General features: G+C 45.0%; 1 protein-coding gene across 2 annotated transcripts in view; it reads left to right on the plus strand.

Moving 5' to 3' along the window:
* The first annotated feature begins 1,981 nt into the window (after positions 1-1,981).
* Positions 1,982-17,694, plus strand: part of LARP4B (La ribonucleoprotein 4B) — a 111,948-nt gene continuing 96,235 nt past the window's right edge. The window contains exon 1 of one of the 2 annotated variants that reach the window (XM_048837660.2): positions 1,982-2,358. The gene's annotated coding sequence lies outside the window, so the exon portion shown is untranslated. Of the gene's footprint in view, positions 2,359-3,256; positions 3,278-17,694 lie in introns of those variants that run through there. The other variant, XM_048837661.2, reaches the window with a different exon arrangement.

The following is a 17,694-nucleotide window of genomic DNA, read 5'->3' on the forward strand; positions in this document are numbered from 1 at the left end:
TGTGAAGAGGTGGTGGGGCTCTAGGTTGAGTGGGAGTGTCCCTCCATTAAAGGGGAGGTGGTGGTGGGGCTCTAGGTTGAGTGGGAGTGTCCCTCCATTAAAGGGGAGGTGGTGGTGGGGCTCTAGGTTGAGTGGGCGTGTCCCTCCATTAAAGGGGAGGTGGTGGTGGGGCTCTAGGTTGAGTGGGAGTGTCCCTCCATTAAAGGGGAGGTGGTGGTGGGGCTCTAGGTTGAGTGGGCGTGTCCCTCCATTAAAGGGGAGGTGGTGGTGGGGCTCTAGGTTGAGTGGGAGTGTCCCTCCATTAAAGGGGAGGTGGTGGTGGGGCTCTAGGTTGAGTGGGAGTGTCCCTCCATTAAAGGGGAAGTGGTGGGGGAGCTCTAGTTGAGTGGGCATGTCCCTCCATTAAAGGGGAGGTGGTGGTGGGGCTCTAGGTTGAGTGGGAGTGTCCCTCCATTAAAGGGGAAGTGGTGGTGGGGCTCTAGGTTGAGTGGGCGTGTCCCTCCATTAAAGGGGAAGTGGTGGGGGAGCTCTAGGTTGAGTGGGAGTGTCCCTCCATTAAAGGGGAGGTGGTGGTGGGGCTCTAGGTTGAGTGGGAGTGTCCCTCCATTAAAGGGGAGGTGGTGGTGGGGCTCTAGGTTGAGTGGGAGTGTCCCTCCATTAAAGGGGAGGTGGTGGTGGGGCTCTAGGTTGAGTGGGAGTGTCCCTCCATTAAAGGGGAAGTGGTGGGGGAGCTCTAGTTGAGTGGGCATGTCCCTCCATTAAAGGGGAGGTGGTGGTGGGGCTCTAGGTTGAGTGGGAGTGTCCCTCCATTAAAGGGGAGGTGGTGGTGGGGCTCTAGGTTGAGTGGGAGTGTCCCTCCATTAAAGGGGAGGTGGTGGTGGGGCTCTAGGTTGAGTGGGAGTGTCCCTCCATTAAAGGGGAAGTGGTGGTGGGGCTCTAGGTTGAGTGGGCGTGTCCCTCCATTAAAGGGGAAGTGGTGGGGGAGCTCTAGGTTGAGTGGGCGTGTCCCTCCATTAAAGGGGAAGTGGTGGGGGAGCTCTAGGTTGAGTGGGAGTGTCCCTCCATTAAAGGGGAGGTGGTGGTGGGGCTCTAGGTTGAGTGGGAGTGTCCCTCCATTAAAGGGGAAGTGGTGGTGGGGCTCTAGGTTGAGTGGGCGTGTCCCTCCATTAAAGGGGAGGTGGTGGTGGGGCTCTAGGTTGAGTGGGCGTGTCCCTCCATTAAAGGGGAGGTGGTGGTGGGGCTCTAGGTTGAGTGGGCGTGTCCCTCCATTAAAGGGGAGGTGGTGGTGGGGCTCTAGGTTGAGTGGGAGTGTCCCTCCATTAAAGGGGAGGTGGTGGTGGGGCTCTAGGTTGAGTGGGCGTGTCCCTCCATTAAAGGGGAGGTGGTGGGGGAGCTCTAGTTGAGTGGGCAGTGTCCGCCGTTAAAGGGGAAGTGGTGGTGGGGGCTCTAGGTTAAGTGGGGGTGCCCCCGTTAAAGGGGAAGTGGGGGGTCTCTAGGTTAAATGGGGGGTGGCCCCCATTAAGGGAACCTGGAGGCGTGATTTAGAGCTCCCCTTTCCCACGGTGGCCATGCTAGTGAAGGAAAGCTTACGCGTGCCCGGCCTAAGCGAAGGAGGTGGGGCTGGCAGCCGTTATCGGCCTTGGACGCTCTCCCCAATTAAAGGGAGGTAGCACGCCCCGGGGGGGGACACTGTGACTAGTTCTCTGTCCGTACCGGTCCCTTTAATTTTTCCGGCTGCACGAGCAGCGAGGGACGGCGAGGGAGAAGTCACATTCCTCCGGTGGGCGTGCTCGGTGCGAGGGGGAGGGGGGAGAAGGGGAACTGCCCTCCCCACTCCGCGCGCTCATTCAGGGCTGGTGACGGCACCTGGTCACGTGCCGAAGTACGTCACACCGCGCGCGGAGTCCGCTCCGCCAATCATCGGCGGCTGCTGCGGGCTGGGGAAATTTTAGCGACGACCAATATCTTCCGCTGGCGAAGGCGGGACTTCCGCCAGGAGCCGGAAGCGGGGTTGTGGGTCTCTCATGCGAGCGGGGTGTTGCTGCTTCTGGGATCAGAGACGTTTTGGGCCCCAAGTGCCGCCGCCGCCTCCTCCTTGTCCACGCCCCCCCCTTCCCGCCGCCGCCGCCGCTGCCGCCGCTTCCTTCCCCCGGGTCCCGCTCTCCATCCTCTTCCTCCTGGGATCCGGCAGCAGCGAGGCCCTGGTGGTGGTGGCGGCGGCGGAGAGAGGCCCCGGCCCCCGCGGAGACCCCGGCAGGAGTGAGAGGCCCCAGCCCCCGCGGAGACCCCGGCAGCGGCCCCGGCATCGACCTCAGCGGAGACGTGAGCGGCCTGGGTGGCAGTGGCTGTTGGTGACAGGTGGGTTGAAGGGACCTCCCCGGGCCCACTCCCTCCCCTTGGCCGGCCTCGCTCCGGCTCCTCCCTGTGCTGCGACCCGCCACCTCCTCTCACCGGGGAGGCGGCCAGGGCCGCCATCTTCCTACCCGCAGATCCTGCTGCTGCGGGAGTTGGATCCCGGCACCGGGCGCTGCTGGTCGTGGCGAGTGCGAGTTCCTCGGTGTGGGGCCGGGCCGGGCCGGGGCCCCGAGCTGTGTCGGCTGCTCAGAGCCCCGCACGGCAGCTGCCCGGCCTTGCTGGGGAGCGTCCTGCGCACTTCCCTACCCGGGGGCTGGATCTCCCGGCCTGGAGCCGCAGCCAGTCGCTGCCTAAAGCGGCTCTGCCTCCCCGCCCTGGTCTGGCCTCCCTGACAGGGAGTCTCAGCGGAGATCCGGCCCCGCGGCAGCGTTGCTCCCCTCGAGGCCGGGATGGGGGCGGGGGTGTCGTGTAAAGATACGTTAGCGGGCGGAGACGTGGGGTCCTTGCCCTGCCCCATTCAGCCAGGCGCTGCTGCCTGGATTCCTGTAGGCAAATCTTCCCCTGGACACAAGTGAGTTAATATGCCTAGGAGATTCAAAGGCACGTGTAGGAACCCGCCAAAAGAAGCACCAGCAAAAAGTATTGGGTCCTCAGATATTGCTTTTTATCAAGTGTGGTTGCTGTTGGTTCCTCCATTTGCTGCTTCAGCCAAGTTTTCCCCTCTTAATTTTAGTTTGTACAGATACTCAAAATTACTACTTTATATGTTCAGTGTTTTCAATCACCATGTTGCACGTAAGTCCTGTGAGGCAGAAGAATATCACCATTTCTACTTTGCGGGTGTGGATATTGAGGCAAAGTGAAGTTGAGATTTGCCTGTGGTCACAGGGAGAGGTGGTTTCAGAGCCAGTTTGAGTCACAGGTGAGGTTAAAAATCAGGAATTCTGACTTCCAGTCTATTACTTGCTCTCCTAGATCGTGTCTGTGGTCTAGTTTTTCTGGCTTTCATCTGAAAGTTCAACAACATTTGGTTGAGAATCTAACTTAAGTGAAGTAAGAGAAGGGGGTTGCACATTGGAGCCCTTCATGCAACTTTTTCCAAACTTCACTTTGTGCTGTGAATCTGATTGGGCTATTTAGAACTACCGTTATTTCCCAAATGATATTTTTTCCCCCCAAACTTACCTGAGGAGTACTCATCTCTAGGGCTGTATATCTGACATGTCAGTTACTGTACACCTTATCAAATCAACTTTCTAAGAAAATGTGTTCTGAAATGTAAAGTTAATCAACATACATTTATCAGTAGTTTCACATCTTCGCTATTAGGATAAGACTTTAGCTTTCTAAATGTTGAAAGAACTGGGATGGTACCTGAGAGGCGTATAATGTAAATAGTGCTTTATTTTTCTATATGGTATATAGAAGTGGATATTTTTCTGCCCCAGAATGCTGAAACTTGTATTGTGGTCTAGCTTTCAATAATACAGTAACATTTTAAACATTTTAATTGGTTTAATATATCTGGAATAAATGATTACTCATATAGAAACTCAAGTGGAAAAAAAACTAGGTTGGTTTGTTTTTTTAAAATCCATATTCGAACAAGAAAGGTGTTTTTTCCCCACTTGTGGTAAAGCATAAAGTGTTTCCTTAACTAGTAGTGGTATATTTTCAAGATATGTCATAAGTGCATTACCACCTTAAAACTTATAGTACCTTTCTCCTGGTTATTCTTGTCTTCAAATTCCCACACTTTTATATATTGGAAAAAGGCCTGCATAGGAATAATCTGTAACTAGTATCACTTGCTTTTAACTTCATATTGCATGCCTTTATACAAGAATACCATGTAAAAAGGTATGGTTCAATCTAAATATCGGGTTCATGCATCAGTTGAAATAAATTTGCTTCCATGGTTTTACAGCTGAGAGCTTATTTTTAACACTGTTACAGAACAACGTGGAGATGTTAGACCAGGACCCTTTCTTCCTTTGAGACACTGATAACAATTTAGGTCATTCTCAGAAGTTGTCTTTAAACTGATGAGAATAGAGTTAAATATTAACTACTTGCCTTATTTTAGAGAAATGAAAAGTAAGAGTTTTTGTCTAAGCTAAATGTTTGTGAAGAACTGCAGTTCTTTGTCGTCATTTTAAATCTCATAACTGGCGATAGGGTTTAGCTTTAAATCAGTTAATGAGCTTAATGGGCATGGTAATTTAATGATAAACTTTTATAACTTTATATTAAATATTGAATATTTAGCTGGTAGTAACTCTGAAAATGCGATATGTTGAAAACATGGAGGGACGGCATATTCATTAATCCACATAAAGTGTATTCAATCCAAGCCAATGATAACGAAAGGTGACAGGGAAAGGGGTATAAAGTACAAGCAAGGTGATCAGAGTTTTGATGATGCATGTCTTATCAGTTAAAAATAACCAAGGAACCTTTAAACTGAACAGTTTTGTCTCTTGTTATCCCTGCACCATTCATCACCTTTATCTCCCCAATTTTGATTCCAGTGTCCTTGTACCACATTCCCTACCTTAGACCCTTTCACTTTTCATAAACAGCAGTCAGTTTACAAGGAAGAAGTCAATCACATGATCAACTTGTTGCTTGTGTTTGTCCTGGAAGAAATGGGTCTTGAGGAAGGATTTAAATGGAGAGGGTAGTGGCCTTGCTAACCAGCTCAGGTAAAATATTTTGTGCTGTCAGGGAGGACTCCACAAATCAAAGCAGAAAGATGGTTGTAAGAAAAGCTAACAAATGGAGTATCAATGTTTGGAATCACTGGCAGAAAGAAGATGGTATAAGAGACAAGGTTGGATAAGCAAAGGAAACCTATTTTCAAGCTTGGGAAATATAAAGCCATATTTTTCAGGCATGACATGATGACTCATTATATCGGGGAGATGTGCTATCAAAAATGATAGGCTCCAAATGGGAAGTTGTAGCATTTTGTTCTTTAAAATATATATATATATATATATATATATATATAGGTGTTCGCTGGTAGAATAGCTGGTACTAGTCAAATGTGAACAGATACAAACTGTATGTCCTTGTTGATTAAGATATTGCCAAGCACTTTGTATTAAGATGTTGCTATTCTAGTAATAATATCTTGTTTCTCAAGACTTAACTAAATAGTTATTTGTGGTTAGTGACTTTTTTTTTAAACTAATTGCTTCATCAGACACTCCTGTTACAAAGCTTAATCTAAAAATTGTCTCGGGAAACCTTATGCTGAAGTTCTGGTAAGACTAAAATCTTTTATCTTTGTTTTGTGTTGGTACTCATAATGGTACTTTTACAGGTTATGGTGCTGTCTCAGGTTGCCCCACAACGAAGCTTTGCTAGTGCTGACCATTGTTCAAACAAGGAACGGATGAATCAACCGGCCAATGTCCAAAAGCAGTTTGCTTACTCATACCCAGTGGCTGGAGGGTTTTATGCTTAAATGAGTCAATACTGCCTTATTTCAAAATTTCTCACTCTAAGAAACCAAAAGAAGAATAGAGCAAAATTAAACGGACAGTTAAAATAAGTGTCTTAAACTTCCTGAAACAAATTAATTATGGCTGTTAAACTGAGTTATGATGTATATTGTGTTTTGCCATCCTCAGGTGCTTTTGAGAACTACATGCTCTATGCCTGCACTGTGGCAATCTTTTCTCCATTATCACCAACAAAACTCAGACATTAATTGATAGTCCTACACAGCAGTTCAGAGATAGGAAGTGAACAGTAACTTTTCCAGGTTACTGGAACAAAAGTGGGCAGAACATAATTATCCACAATGGAATTTGACTAGGTCACTGGGGTTGGCGTCCTTAATCCTGCCTATGTTGCCACCCAGTCTCTGATAAGTAGTTCTGTTATGCCTGAAGGATGGCACAGTGAATTGCACGGTTCTCCCTACTCTTCTTCTAGGTAGCTGAGAATAGCACTTCTTATTTTTCTGTTTCTCATCTAAGTATTCACCTGATGCACTTTGGCTTGTGACATTTAACAAGATTCTCCAAAGTGTTATGATTAGAGCTGGGTGAATAATTGGTGGGTTTTCTTTTCAGTTCAGTGACTGAACTGGTTTTTCTCACTGAAACAAGAAACAAAAATTTCAGTTAGGGTTTTTTCAGTTTTTTATGTTTTGTGGGGTGTATATTTTTTAAACAAATCCATCTACATTTCAAAATGGTATCATTTTGAAACAAATACATGTTTCATTTAAAAAATTGAAATGAACAGTTAAAAGTTTTTTTTTCAATTTTTTTTCCATTTGTTTATTGGGTTGAAAATTATTTGTAAATTCGACAAAGTTTTGGCCAAATAAAAAAAGCAATGAGGAATTTGGGGGGAGAATGGGAAGAAATTGAAAACATTGAAGTGGTTCACTTCAGTTGCCCCAGAACCACATTTGTGCGTGAAAACTACTTGACCAAAAAATTCCGAGGGTTCTGATGCAGGTTGACATTTTATCTTGCTCCATGGTATCAAGATATTGACACGGTTTCAGAGCAATATGGTAGTGTGCGTTGTGCCAAAGTATTTTGACTTGTGGGGAAAGTTTAAGGATGGAGTATTAGATTTGAATCCAGGCTGAAATTTTGGAACAAGTCCATCCTTTAACAATGAGCCAAAAAACCTGAATTACCAGTAGCTCTGATTACAAACGTGACTGTCAGACTAGCTATCAATAAAAGTGAACTACATTAGGTGTCTCTTGTGTACCAGTTTGCTTATTTTTAAAAGATTGTGCATTAGTGTTATGTTGTGGGCTGGAGCATGGATTAGTTGCAAAAAATAATGTTGAAGTGATCAACCTCCATTGAGCTATTTAATTCACTTTTTGTCAAATATAAAATCTTACCTAATCATGGTCAATAATTCAAGGTAGAATGTCCTAAAAGTGAGGAAAATGGCAAGTTTAATGAACATACATTTGTGACCACTTGAAATTAATATAGTTTATAAAGACTTGGATCTTACCTTTAGGACATTCACAAGCATAAGCTAAAAGATTCTTAAGTTACATTGGAAAAGTTTTTTTTGGAGTGACCTCCAAAGAAACTGAGAAGGAAACTGACTTTAGATTGTCCTGTAAAAGAAATTTAACCATTTTTTATTAAAAGAATCTTCATGAATTGAGCCAACATTTTCATTGAAAGAAAGCTAGTTCTTAAGAGCTTTTTCTTTCATTGCCTGTACTATCAATTATATTTGATCTCATAGTATAACTCCCACTTGGGCTTTGAATGTGTCAGCACTTTTGTTTTGCTGTCATGCTCCAAAGATCTGCTGTGGTTGAAGAAAACATGTTGTACCAGTACTGCCATAGCTTCCCCGTTATATGCTCTGGTCAGTCCTAACTCTAGCAAATGTCCCAGTGACTTTTTAAATCCTTTTGATTGCCCATTTTTAAAAAAAATTAAATATATAATGGGTCTTAAACTAAGCAGTTTTGCAAATTGGTTGGATAACATCACTTTCTTAGAAAACCTGATTAATCATGCAAACTGCATGTGAAGGTTAGAGACTATTTCTCAAAGCCCTAAAAAATCAAATGATCTAATGTCTCAAACTTCAGTGAAATGCTCTTTTACTTAAATAAGGAAAACGTTTGTTGTGGACTCAAAATATGCAGTTTTTAGAATATATATTTTAATTGTTTAGAATATAAGCCCATTAAGATCTGTTGAATTAGACCAGACTTTTGACCTAAACCTTGGTAGTGCCCATTAAATTAACTTTATAGCTTCAAGGTGAAACTTTCAGTCTTGTCTCTGGTTGCTAGAGCAAGAGGCAGTGTTCCAGTCAATACCTTGGTATCAAGTATCGGGGGTAGCCATGTTAGTCTGTATCTACAAAAACAACAAGGAGTCCAATGGCACCTTAAAGACTAACAGATTTATTTGGGCATAAGCTTTCATGGGTAAAAAACCCACTACTTCAGATGCATGGAAAATTTCAGATGCAGGCATTATTATACTGACACATGAAGAGAAGCAATGTGAAGAAGAAATACCTTGGTAGTATCTGTTTTATCAAGGGAAGGTACTTAAGGCAAAATGTCAGCCCAGAGTTAGACTTCTCTCTTTTCTTGTTGGGTTAAATCATGCCTTTGTTTTAGAGGTGTACAGTTGTACTGAAATATGAAACTACAGTATCATAGACCAGAGGTTTTCAAACTGGAGGGGCAGACCACTCTGGGGGGTGTGGAGTATACTCCGGGAAGGGAGGGCATGAGAAGCTTTTGCGGGGGCGGTGGGGGGATGAGATTTATTGTGCACATTTTACCTACACCAGTGAATAACCTGAAAAGCTGATTCCCCCAGACCTATCCAGTCCTCAGATGGTGCTGTGCATTTTGACAGTGTTCTGTTTAGCTTGCATAGCGTTGTACAAAGTCGTTGCTATCTGTTGTTAATCCGTTCGCTATGAGGCGGTGTGCCCATTTAATTGTAAGCATGGACCACAATTGCAGATTTGCTTTTGCTCGTTTTACAGTGGATTGTTGGCTCATTTGTGCAACAGGGCGGGGGCGGGGGGGGAGGGGAGGGAAACAGATTTGAGAGGAGCGCTGCCGCCGCTACACATATTAGTATATGTATTTATGTGGCGGGGAGGGTGCTGTAAACTTCTACAGACATGAAGACGGGGGGCATGATCAAATAAGTTGACCCTGTCATAGACTCAACTAGAAGACTTGCATTCTGAGAAGCTAAAAAAGTAAACCTTCCAGTATACTCTCATTTCCATTTTAACTTAAAGCAAATTAGGGGTTTTTGTGCTAATCACAGCTCTCAAGTGGCTTTACCTTCTAAAAAACTAAAATTACAAAAAGTAACTAATTCCTGTATCTGTCACCTTCATGGTATTTCTAAGCTCTGGAGCTTTAGAAAGTTAATGGTGTACTCCGGGGCTAATGTGGTTCTGTTGGGTTCTTCTGGATAGTTCTGATTCTGCTGCAATCTCTGATGTTCCCTTGAGGCTCTGGGACACCCTCAGCGGTGGTGCTGGTGTTCTTGTCTCTAGGGCCCATGTCTGGGTGGAGAGAGTGCCAGGGGGTTGTCTTGCATCAAACTAGCATATGTTAATTTGAGGGGGCAATGTGTACCTTAAACTTCAAGTTGAAAACTGTTTTTCCTAGAGTTTCTAGCAGAGCTCTCAGAATTGCAAGAGTATATTACCCAGTCTTCTTGGTGACAGGAGAGGGGAATGGTGAGGGAAAACGTAAATGTCATCTTTGTAAATAAGGAAAAGGAAGTAAGATACAGTGGTTACAGAACAGGGAATTAATTGAGTTTACTGTTCTAGTCCCAGCTCTGATAAATTGGATGTGGCTCTGGGGAAGACACTCCATTATATATAAAATGGATAAACCTTCTTGTCTCCTTCAAGGGTGTTGTAGTGAATCACTGCATCTGTTAAAGGCTTGAGTCCCTTCCAAGGAGCTCTAGAAGTGTAAATGAAATATTGGGTGATATGTCTTGGCACTGGCCTTGAATGATTTAAGGAGTTACTTTGCAGCTCTACCATTTATTTTGAGGACCTAAGCGTAATTTCTGAAGTGACCCTATGTCAAAACTCTGTTTCCAATGATGTTGGTAAATTAAGATGTGCTGTGTTCCTTACCCCACAAAACATTCAAATTTCAGTTTCAAGAAACATTGTGTGTTACTCAGAAATAGGAATAAAGCCTTGCATTACAAGTCAGCAAAAGTTTCAGCATTAACATGAAAGCTGACTCCCATGATTGAGTTGGTAAGAGCCAATGCAAGCAGCTTATGTTTATCTTTACTACCATAAAGTGAAAGAGGTTTTCCTGTAGTCTTGTTGATGCGGCAGCACTATAGATGAGCTCCTTTAAGCAATAGTTGGGTTCTAGATGGGGTCATAGATAATTGCTACTTAAGACAGTGGAAATATTAGAGGAACATTAATTTTCTTGACTTCATCTGCATCCTCGAAAGAGATAAGTACTCAAAGAGTTGCAGAGGTGAGGTGTAAGACAAACTCTGAAATCACAGTCCAATGGGGGGAAAAAAAGCAGCCCCCCCTTTTTTTAATCTGTGTCATCAGTAAACCCCTTCCAGTGTCAGTTATAGTTAAGTTTTCCACTACAGTCGGGGGGAAAAGGGACTCAGCTCTAATGCCCAAATTTGCAGACTATGGACACTTACTGCTGAAGGCAAATTTCAATCTAAGATTCAATAGCTTTCTAGAAACAAACTACAACTTTTATCATACCCTATAAAAATCTTTGTCCTGTGTGCACTTAGATGAATTTCCCGTTCATGAGGCTTTTCTTAGTCATGTGAATCTCTCATCACCTTCACCTGACCACTAAGACTAATAGCCATGTGAAATAAATGTAGAGAAACTTGTCAGTTCTCCTCTTCCCCCTGTCCCTCTCCTTCACTCTTAGATTTAGATTTATTTAGAATGCATTGTGGCTCAGTATCTGGCACCTGGAATTTTTTACAGTTTTGCTTATGTAGTGACTGAGAAATAGAAGAACAAAACTACTAATCTTGCTTCAAGTGTAGAATCTTTGAAATGTCCAAGTGTGGTTTTTGCCTTAAGTGATGAACCTTTTCAAGCCTCTTCTTGAACCTTTTAAGTCACAAGGTCATGTGTGACCATGACTGTTACTTAAAACTGCTGACTAGCTTGGAGGGGAATACTGCAAAGCTGTGAGATTACTTAACCATGTTTTCTTAAACTGTATTGTTTGGAGCACCATGTGCATATGTGTATAAATAAATCAGCTCATACTTTCACTAAAATCATTAGTAAACCTGTAAAATCTTTTGATCTGACTAGGAGGCTCTTGTTAGCTGTCTTCTGAACCACTTCTGCCTAGGAGTTTAAATCTTGTGATTTGGCCAGCTGAGGAGCCAGTGTAGACAACATCTACATGGATGTAACACAACCATAGCCCTCCATCAAGTCCAAGACCAGCTTTATTTTTTCTGTTGTTAGAACACATTTATTTGTTTCAGTCAGTGTGTGTTGATCATTCTTCCTTTCTGTGTGCATACTTAAAAGGGTGGGGATGGAAATGTTATGCAGCTTTTAATCCAAATGGCCTTAATGGAGACTATGAAGGCCAGAACGTTGTAGCAATTTGGTGTTTGTGAATTAACTGATTCTCTTTAATGTGGTCTTGAACTTGAGCTGTAAAACAGTTTTCTTTCTCCTGTATAAATGTGCTTGCTTTAGCTCTGCTTTAAAAGCAGGACTTGTTCGTTGGTGTAAGAAGAGCTAGCATAGCCATTTGTGACAGTTGTAGGCTGTAAGTGCTGGAGACTGTGATCTCCCAGCCTGTTCTTTCTAGGCATATGGTTGTCTAAAGATTGTTGAGGAGCTTCGTTTTAGATTTGAAATTTACAAAATGGCATCCTGGCAGAGCATATTGAAACACGTAAATACTACAGTGAAACTAGACAGCTTTTCAGGGCTCTTATCGAAGTGTTTACAGTTTTCTTCTTCAAAGTAGGTGAAACAATAATAAAGCCGATCAAAAAAGTTAATACTTTATATAGAGAATTTTAATAAGTGCAGAAAAATCAATTGATTCCTCTCACCTGGTTCTGGTTTTCTGGTCCTTGATCACTGAATGTGTAGGCATTAATAAACTATGGTTTCATCTTCAGCAAGAGACACCTGTTTACCACCAATCTCCAAGCTTGTAGTCAATAGGTACTGAAGTATGTGATATATAATTGCTAAATATTATAGAGCTCTAATTTTTCAAAATGCTGTACAAACACTAACTACCCCCCTTAGCCTGTGAAGTGGGAATGGGAAGTAGTATCCCTGTTGTACAAAATGAAAACTGAGGCAAAGATTAACTGAGTTTAATTAAGCAGATGTGGGGTTAGAACTCTGAAGCTCCTAGCTCCCAACCAGAGGTCGGCACCACCATATTGCTTGAAGGACACTTAAGAAAATTACCGTACTTAGTGATGGACATTGGGTGGGTTATGTCATTCAATCATTCAACGTTTCTTGAAAAATTACCACGGGCCTCAACATTTTTACCACAGATGCTTGTGTCCATGTACGGATATGTTGCTGACCCCTGCTCCCAACTCTGTGGTTGTTCCTAGACTATGTTGCCTTTTTTAGTCAGACAACTGTTCTTCTGTTTCTGATTCAAAAGGTAAGTGATCACTGACCAACCAGCTCACTTCCTTGGTTTCAATGCAGGAGTTCGCTTGAGACTGTTGTGGGAATTCTGCATCTTACTACAAATGCAACCACCTGACATGACTTAAATGTCTGACAGTGGGGCTTGGCATCTGCCCTGCTGCAGGTAGCCCTTCAGAGCAGTAGCAGAGTGAAATCAGCTTGACTTGTCAGTTTCACTCTAGAAGCTCCAGCACCCAAAGCAACATTTACAGTGCTCTACTTGCAGTACCCTGCTGCTGAGGATGCTCCCTTGGGGAGGAGGAAGGAAGAAACAAACCCATGTCTCTTCCTCCCATCTTCTTCTTTTTTTTCCCTCCCCACACCCTCACAAATGATATTAATTTTGTTTGGTTTCCTCATTGTGCCTCGTAATAACAGAAGATAACGTTTATTTGCCTGCAACTCCTGCACAGTTGCCCAGCTGATAGAGAGGAATTGTCTCAATTAACTCCACTGCTGTTCTCATTGGTGAAATACTATTGGTAGGGGCAGCAGTAAAATTAGGGAAGGAGACCATATGGGAGGTTAAATAGTTACAAACTGAGTTCAGAGGAAAGTGATGGAGTAGTGTTGTAGTGACTACTCATTTGGGATGCTCTCCCCTTTTGTCTGAGGTAGCAGAGGCTGTGAACGCCTCCTCTTGAGAGTGAGGGAATTCCTGGCCTAGTGTTAGCTGCTCGTTGACCTAAAACTAAGACACTTGCCTAGGGTATGAGAAATCTAGATGTGAAACTTGAGCAACCCTCTGTCCTCAATTAGACACTATTTTAAAAAAAAAAAAAAGTGTCAGCCCTCACATGAAAGGATATTCACTGTTATGGAAGGGCTCTGGGTGTGAGGGGTGTGTAGGGGACACTGACAGACACTCCCTTAGGGTATGTCTACACTACGAAATTAGGTCAAATTTATAAAGTCAGCTTTTAGAAATTGTTTTTATATAGTCGATAGTGTGTCCCCACACAAAATGCTCTTAGCGCATTAACTCAGTGGAGTGCTTCCACAGTACCGAGGCTAGCGTCGACTTCCGGAGCATTGCACTGTGGGTAGCTATCCCACAGTTCCTGCAGTCTCCGCCGCCCATTGGAATTCTGGGTTGAGATCCCAATGCCTAATGGGGCAAAAACATTGTTACAAGTGGTTTTGGGTACATGTTGTCAGGCCCTCCCTCTGTCAGAGCAACGGCAGACAATCGTTCTGTGCCTTTTTTCTGTGCAGACGCCATACCACGGCAAGCATGAAGCCTGCTCAGATCACTTTGGCAATTAGGAGCACATTAAACGCCACGTGCATTATCCAGCAGTATATGCAGCACCAGAACCTGACAAAGCGAAACCAGGCGAGTAGGTGACATCAGCACGGTGACGAGAGCGATGAGGACCTGGACACAGAGCACGGGCCCTGGCAATGTGGGCATCATGGTGCTAATAGGGCAGGTTCATGCGGTGGGACACCGATTCTGGGCCTGGGAAACAAGCACAGACTGGTGGGACTGCATAGTGTTGCAGGTCTCAGACGATTCCCAGTGGCTGCAAAACTTTTGCATGCGTAAGGGCACTTCCATGGAACTTTGTGACTTGCTTTCCCCTGCCCTGAAGTGCCAGAATACCAAGATGAGAGCAGCCCTCACAGTTGAGAAGCGAGTGGCAATAGCCCTATGGAAGCTTGCAACGCCAGACAGCTACCGGTCAGTCGGGAATCAATTTGGAGTGGGCAAATCTACTGTGGGGACTGCTGTGATGCAAGTAGCCCACGCAATCAAAGATCTGTTGATATCAAGGGTAGTGACCCTGGGAAATGTGCAGGTCATAGTGGATGGCTTTGCTGCAATGGGATTCCCTAACTGTGGTGAGGCCATAGAGGGAACCCATATCCCTATCTTGGCACCAGAGCACCAAGCCGGCGAGTACATAAACCGCAAGGGGTTCTTCTCAATAGTGCTGCAAGCACTGTTGGATCACAAGGGACGTTTCACCAACATCGACGTGGGATGGCCGGGAAAGGTACATGACGCTCACATCTTCAGGAACTCTGGTCTGTTTCAACAGCTGCAGGAAGGGACTTTCTTCCCAGACCAGAAAATAACCATTGGGGATGTTGAAATGCCTATAGTTATCCTTGGGGACCCAGCCTACCCCTTAATGCCATGGCTCATGAAGCCGTACACAGGCAGTCTGGACAGTAGTCAGGAGCTGTTCAACTACAGGCTGAGCAAGTGCAGAATGGTGGTAGAATGTGCATTTGGACGTTTAAAAGCGCGCGGGTGCAGTTTACTGACTCGCTTAGAGCTCAGTGAAACAATATTCCCACTGTTATTACTGCTTGCTGTGCGCTCCACAATATCTGTGAGAGTAAGGGGGAGACGTTTATGGCAGGGTGGGAGGTTGAGGCAAATTGCCTGGCCGCGTTACATGGGGCGGTTAGAAGAGCACAGGCGGGTGCGGTACGCATCAGAGAAGCTTTGAAAACCAGTTTCATGACTGGCCAGGCTATGGTGTGAAAGTTCTGTTTTTTTTCTCCTTGATGATCTCCCCTCCCCCGCCACCCGCTTGATTCACTCTATTTCCCTGTAAGCTAACCACCGTACCCTTGCCCCTTCGATCATCGCTTGCAGAGGCAAAGAAGTCATTGTTGCTTCACATTCATGCATTCTTTATTAATTCATCATACAAATAGGGGGATAACTGCCAAGGTAGCCCAGGAGGGGTAGTGGAGGAGGGAAGCACTGGGATGGGTAGTGGAGGCAGGAAGGACAAGGTCACACAGTACTTATTGAATGCCCACCTTCGGTTGCTTGGGCAATCCTCTGTGGTGGAGTGGCTGCGTGGCCGGAGGCCCCCCCCACCGCATTCTTGGGCGTCTGGGTGAGGCGGCTATGGAACTTGGGGAGGAGGCCAACTGGTTACACAGGGGCTGTAGCGGGGGTCTGTGCTCCTGCTGCCTTTCCTTCAGCTCAACCATACGCTGGAGCATATTAGTTTGATCCTCCAGTAGCCTCAGCATTGAATCCTGCCTCCTCTCATCATGCTGCTGCCACCTATCAGCTTCAGCCCTCTCTTCAGCCCACCCCCTCTCCTTCCGGTCATCTTGTGCTTTCCTGCACTCTGATATTGTCTGCCTCAACGCATTTGTCTGTGCTCTGTCAGTGTGGGAGGCCAGCATGAGCTCGGACAACATTTCATCGTGAGTGCATTTTTTTTTCTCCTTCTGATCTTCGTTAGCCTCTGGAAAGGAGAAGATCCTGTGATCCTTGAAACACATGCAGCTGGTGGAGGGAAAAAAAAGGACAGTGGTATTTAAAAAGACACATTTTATAGAACAATGGGTACACTCTTTCAGGGTAAACCTTGCTGTTAACATTACATACACAGCACATGTGCTTTCGTTACAAGGTCACATTTTGCCTCCTCCCACCGCGTGGCTAACAGTGGGGAACATTTCTGTTCAGCCACAGGCAAACAGCCCAGCATGAACGGTCACCTCTGAATGTCCCCTTAGAAAACCACCATATTTCAACCAGGTGACCATGAATGATATCACTCTCCTGATATAACAGAGAGATAAAGAACAGATGTTGTTTGAACGCCGGCAAACATATGCTGCAATGCTCTGTTCTGCAATGATTCCCAAGTACATGCTACTGGCCTGGTGTGGTAAAGTGTCCTACCATGGTGGATGGAATAAGGCTGCCCTCCACAGAAACCTTTTGCAAAGGCTTTGGGAGTACATCCAGGAGAGCTTTATGGAGATGTCCCTGGAGGATTTCCGCTCCATCCCCAGGCACGTTAACAGACTTTTCCAGTAGCTGTACTGACAGCGAATGCCAGAGCAAACTAATCATTAAACACACCTGCTTTTAAACCATGTATACTGTTTAAAAAGATACTCACTAGAGGTCCCTTCTCCGCCTGCTGGGTCCAGGAAGCAGCCTTGGGTGGGTTCGGGGGGTACTGGCTCCAGGTCCAGGGTGAGAAACAGTTCCTGGCTGTCGGGAAAACCGGTTTCTCCGCTTGCTTACTGTGAGCTATCTACAACCTCATCATCATCATCATCTTCCTCATTCCCCAAACCTGCTTCCGTGTTGCCTCCCTCTCCATTGCAGGAGTCAAAGCATAAGGTTGGGGTAGTGGTGGCTGAACCCCCTAAAATAGCATGCAGCTCATCATAGAAGCAGCATGTTTGGGGCTCTGACCTGGAGCAGCCGTTCGCCTCTCTGGTTTTCTGGTAGGCTTGCCTCAGCTCCTTAAGTTTCACGTGGCACTGCTTCGGGTCTCTGTTATGGCCTCTGTCCTTCATGCCCTGGGAAATATTTGACAAATGTTTTGACATTTCGAAAACTGGAACAGAGATCTGATAGCACAGATTCCTTTCCCCATACAGTGATCAGATACCGTTCAGTCCATGCTGGAGCTATTTTGCGATTCTGTGACTCCATGGTCCCCTCTGCTGATGAGCTCTGCACTCACCTGCAGCTTGCCACGCTGGCCAAACAGGAAATGAGATTCAAAAGTTTGCGGGCCTTTTCCTGTCTACCTGGCCAGTGCATCTGAGTTGAGAGTGCTGTCCAGAACGGTCACAATGGAGCACTCTGGGATAGCTCCCAGAGGCCAATACGGTCTAATTGCATCCACAGAACCCCAAATTCCACCCGGCAAGGCCAACTTCAGCACTCATCCCCATGTCGGGGGTGGAGTAAAGAAATCTATTTTAAGAGCCCTTTAAGTCAAAAAAAAAAGGAGGGGGGGGCTTTGTCGTTTGGATGGGTGCAGAGTTAAATCGATTTAACACTGCTAAATTCGACCTCAACTCCTAGTGCAGACCAGGGCTTAATGTAGTATTTTGGATTCTAATATTTAAACTGTATTCTTAAATTTATTCACCTAAATTTAGGTTATTGCTGATTATGTACTCTGTATCCTATGACTTTTAAAAACAAGCTTTGTATTTGTAGGTAATCTAAGCACTATACCCAGATGTACAGACACTCTCTTTTCTCAACCTGTATATTATATAACTTTAACATTAGCATTAATAAAAATTTTAAATCTGTTCTCTCAAGCAAAAAGGCGGCAGGAAAGGGACAGTTTCATACAAACCACAGACCACAATCCACTCTGCCAACTTCTGGGATGG

This window comes from Caretta caretta, chromosome 2 (genome assembly GCF_965140235.1).
Source record: "Caretta caretta isolate rCarCar2 chromosome 2, rCarCar1.hap1, whole genome shotgun sequence".
Taxonomy (NCBI): domain Eukaryota; kingdom Metazoa; phylum Chordata; order Testudines; family Cheloniidae; genus Caretta; species Caretta caretta.